At 30.4% G+C, this 4877-nt stretch overlaps 2 protein-coding genes across 3 annotated transcripts in view; one reads left to right on the forward strand and one right to left on the reverse strand.

Annotated features, from left to right (window-relative positions):
• LOC117170389 (phospholipase B1, membrane-associated-like) overlaps positions 1 to 3643 on the forward strand; it is a 15488-nt gene extending 11845 nt beyond the window's left edge. The window contains exon 8 of one of the 2 annotated variants that reach the window (XM_033357156.1): positions 1478 to 3643. The gene's annotated coding sequence lies outside the window, so the exon portion shown is untranslated. The remainder of the gene's footprint in view (positions 1 to 1477) is intronic. The other variant, XM_033357157.1, reaches the window with a different exon arrangement.
• LOC117170391 (somatomedin-B and thrombospondin type-1 domain-containing protein-like) overlaps positions 1 to 4877 on the reverse strand; it is a 151287-nt gene that overhangs the window by 32612 nt on the left and 113798 nt on the right. The window lies entirely within an intron of this gene.

A 4877-nucleotide genomic window follows, 5' to 3' on the forward strand; every position in this document is an offset into this window, starting at 1 on the left:
ATAATATAATCATAATATAATAAAAATATAATAATAATATAATAATGTAATATAATATAAATATAACAAATATTATTAATAATAAAGTATTATTAAAGGAGCGAACAAATTCGCCGCAAAAGTAGATGGGGCTTATTATAAAAAAAAAATTTAATCAGTTTCATTAAAAAATAGTAATAAGACTTAGAGTTGTTACATTAAATAATCCACTTTTTTGAGTGACTTTTTCACACCTTCAATGCTACTATTGCAAAAAATGGGTAATTAATTTTCAATATTTATAAGTCACATTCTGTTTACACGTGGAATATCTCTTGAGAAAAGAAAATATATTTTTCACTATACATATGTGGTCTATCACTTTGAGCGGTAGTTAACAGTACTCGAGGGTGTTTATTTAAAAAATCCTGAAACAACTAAACTCAAATATTCGATATTGCAAACAAAAATGCTTTTTTTTAATTTTTTTGAATTCATAGCCTTATTTTCATGATAAAAATTTTCATAAAGAATATTTTCCATTTGGTTATATTCAAAAATATCCTTTAGGCCCCTTAAAAGTGGATTTCGGCACATAAAAATTACGTGTCTCTTATTTTTTAAGTAGTAGAATGCATTCAAAAATTATCAAAGTCGGTGAGGTCGGGTTGCGGAGGTCTCCTTGTTCGTCATTGAAAAACATACATGTAGACTCACATATGTTCATGATTTTCATTGGGATAATATTAAGATTTGTTATCATAAGAGAAATCAAAATAAGAAATAATTCCTGGAGGTGTAATTCATAAAGAGAGAGAGGATAATAAAGCTATTAATTTAAAAAAAAAGATTTTGATATAAAATTATAAATAAGATCATTTGCTTGGTTGCTCTCAAAGATAAAGTCGTATATCTGCAAATTAATTTCCTATAAATAATCCCTGACTATAAAACCTAAACTGGCTTCAAAATATGTTGCTCCCTAGTAGTATAAAACAAGTATAAAGAATAAGGAAAAAGTGAGAGGTTGGTTTTGGTTGACTCTCTCCTGTTTCTTGCTCTTTTTTCTTGTATTACATATTTGTCGCTAATGAGACGCATAAAAGGTGTTTGGCAATATAATTTTTGGTTTGTTAGTTTCTTTTTATTTTGATTTTCGTACATAAAATGGTGAAAAAGAAAGTAGATTCTATTCCGACCTTAAACGAATTTTCAAAAGAGAGGAACTAAGCTCAAGATTCGTTCCATTCGGCAGGATTGTCTATGAATATCATGAGTAATTTTTTTAAAATAAGGAATAAATGTTGAGCTCAATTGATAAAAAGACATATATCTTTAATTAAAATACTGCTTGAAGGATGTTTTGAAATGAGCAGTGTTTTCCATTTTTCTACTTGGAAAATGTAATAATCTGAATATATTGGTTCAGAATGAATTGAAAATATGAAATATTCTTCATTATATATAATATAATATCGATCAGAATATTTTCTTCCAGATTTTTATGAATACTGCGCTGCGAGTTCTGGTCTTTTTAATAAAAAGTTCTTGTGTGCTTCTGGCTATCATCAGGAAATCCCTTCTCCAAATAAGAACCAGAGTAGTAGAACGTCCGGAAACCAGCGAATGTTGAAAGAACGCATCACTCCAAGCACCCCAAGGAATTCATATCGAGAATACTGAAAAGTCTCGGTTTATATGTTCGGGATTCGAGGGACCATCAAATAGGACGTGAATGGATAATGAAGCCAAATATCTGCAGATATTTCTGAACACTTCTACTAGAGGACTCGGGGTGGCTACTCAAATCTTGAAGTAAATTCCTGGTTTATTTATATTTTCTTCCCAATTGGCTATTTCACCAATATTGAAAAAAATGCTTCATGTTAGCCGCTAGAACGCAAAAAAATCCTAGTCATCTTTTAGTTTGCAAACATTTTTCCCAGTAACTCCAATATTATAAAATCCAAGCTTTTAGATTCCAGGTCCGGGTCCAGAAATTTTTCATTTTTTACGAGCAAAACTAAACTGGAATTAAAGCAGTTAAAGTAGTACTCTTCTGAATTAGAAGCATTTAAAATGACAACTTGAAACATTTGAAATTCAGTAATTTTAAGTTAAAACGTTCAATAAATGTAAATGTCTGTACAAGTAGAAATGAAAGTATCAAAGTATAAAATGAAAGAATTCTAATCTAAATATGAAAATTTTTCATATTTCATTTAAAGAAGTAAAAATTACGGTTATTTCGCAGACAAAATCATGATTGTATGCAGGTTAGAGTTTCTTTGTATATCAAATCACTATTTTTTGACAGTTCGACTCTTTACAATAAAACAAACAAGAAGAACGTTTTTCAGCAAGTAATAAAATATTAGCACATCCTATACAATAGTAAAAATATTGTCATGAATTCCATAAAATTTTATTACCTACTGCAGAGTACAGAACAAACTGCACCTTAATTTTTTATACGGAATAACCATAACTTTTTTAATTATAAGGACCTAAGTGAACGACGAATGTTTCTCCATATTTCATGAAGCACTCGAAATGGAACTTATAAAACTAAAAATAGTAATATTAAATCGAACTCATAAAATATACTACATAATTTCATGTAATATAAAGCTACACCTTGGGCTGGACCAGTTTTAATGAACAGGTCCTTGCATACTTTCTTGTGGTTTTTATAGTACTTTCTGGATATTTATGAAAGCTTGAAAGCTTGAAATCTCATGAAACTTTAAGGACCAAATTTAAAATCATCGCATATATCCTTTTTGAAAAAGGTAATTTAAAATAATAAATGCTTAGAGAATTTAATAAATGCAACACGGTTGTTGTACCATATGGTGGGAAAATATCAAAGGCTTTGGGGACATTATTTGCGAAAATTCTCAAAAACATCCCCTGAACCTTCCTTAGGAACCTTCTCTGGTACGCGGATATTGATCAACTTCCTGGAATCTTTGTCAAACATTATTCGAAATTCTCCAAACCTTCCATTGGAACATTCCAGAAATTTGCAGGAAAACTTTTGTGCTGGCCGGGTATAAATTGAAGTCGAAAAATTTTGGCTCTAAGTAGTGTAATATATTCGAGAAAAAATTAAGGAAAGGAGTGTGAGGTTGGTTTGGTTGGCGCTTCCCTTTTTCTCCCCCTTTTTTCTTTTGCTACACAACTGTCTCTAATGAGCCAATTACACCGATTTTTAGAAACATACTTCTCTTGTTTTAAGCCATTTTGTGCAACCTCGTTTTACTAGTTGATTTTCTATAAGTTTAAGATTTTGAAGATTTTTTTCCGGAAACAATTTACAGATGATTTTAAATTCGGTTTGAAAACATTCATGGCATTCCAGGGAACCATAATCAACCTGAAAATCTCATCTGCAAACCCTCTCAATTAAATCTGATTCAGTCCAATTGTGGTCAGTGACTTTTAAAGTTATTGAAAAGGTTTTTCTACGAATAATTTGAAAAATTTCCGATTAAAAAAAATTGTTGTAATTTAACAAATTGGCCAATACATAAATGCCACCCTGAATTCTAGTTATAGCTTTTAAGTTTATGATTGTAAATAATTTTACAAAATGTAATTCTAGAAGAGACAAAAAGTAATAATTGTATTATCGTGCCCAAGTGAATAAAGTTCATCTTATGTAAAACGAAACGGGTTTTCAATAATGCACTCTGTTTTTGAATTCCCTGGAACAAGACGTTTCTAGAAATTCAGGACAGTGTCTCATTAAAGTCCATTTCCATTTTGCTTGTCAACGAAGGATATTTTAATGATGCTTGCTCCAAGCTCGTTAACAATATGAAAATCAGAGTACATCAACTCGAGATCAGTGACAGTCTTATGTCAAATTTTAAATACTGTAATACAATTACTAAAAAAAAATTCCAGTCTTACTTTCCAGAGTTAAACAATAAAGGACACAGAATAGTTTCTACAACCTTTTACAGAAAAGATGATTCAAATATAAGAACCATTCATAAATAACGTTACAAATTTCTAACCGTCTAAAACAACGGTTAGTGGCGAGAGGGGTTAGCGGAAATAACGTTATAAAGTTATACAACGTGTAGCGCGTTTCTTGTTGATGAATTTGAAGAAAGTTTGTGAAATTTTTGAAAGCAGGCTCTGCAACGTTGCAGTTCTATAATATCTTACCAAATTTAAAAATCACTTTAATATTTCAGAGTACATACTATATCTACTACTCCCTTCTTTAATCTTTTATTGAAGAATTCTTAGTTTCTCTGTTCATCAAGAAACTTCCCCTTTTCCGCCTTTTTCTCGACATTTTCCTTAATTGCAAACCACGTTGTGAACAAAAAATATAGCTCAATAAGAAATTCCACTTTTTTTCAGTCATTTTTTTGTTGTTGCATATTCTACTATTAAATATTTTTTGTTTGAAATCGTTCTCGCTTGGTTGAAAATACTAATATTTACTACTGCAGTCCCGCGTCCTCGCGCCATACAGAAAAAACAAGAAAGAATCTGATGTGGCCTCGGTGACGTAATGAATTAACGTTCTACTCGCAGATAGTGGCATTCTACTCCAAGAGCTGGGTAGGATCCCGTATGCATTAAAGAGGTAAAGGATAAAAACTATGTAGTCTTATGTATTTTGACCCGCTGAATCCAATGGTACCGGTTAATTTTGCGATAAGTGCCTAGGTTTTGTTTAAAACGCAATTGTTTAAACAATTATGAAAAAATTATTTTTTTCAATGGGACAAATTTTTTTTTGATAATTTGAGGCATTTTAAGAAGAAATGGTTCCTTGTCATTTTTTTGTAAAATGCATATTTGAAAAGTTATGAATTTTCAAAGTTCAAAATTTGACGATTTTTTGCAACTTTGAATGTTAATAATTTTCGATC

The sequence above is a fragment of the Belonocnema kinseyi genome, chromosome 3, assembly GCF_010883055.1.
Source record: "Belonocnema kinseyi isolate 2016_QV_RU_SX_M_011 chromosome 3, B_treatae_v1, whole genome shotgun sequence".
Lineage (NCBI taxonomy): Eukaryota > Metazoa > Arthropoda > Insecta > Hymenoptera > Cynipidae > Belonocnema > Belonocnema kinseyi.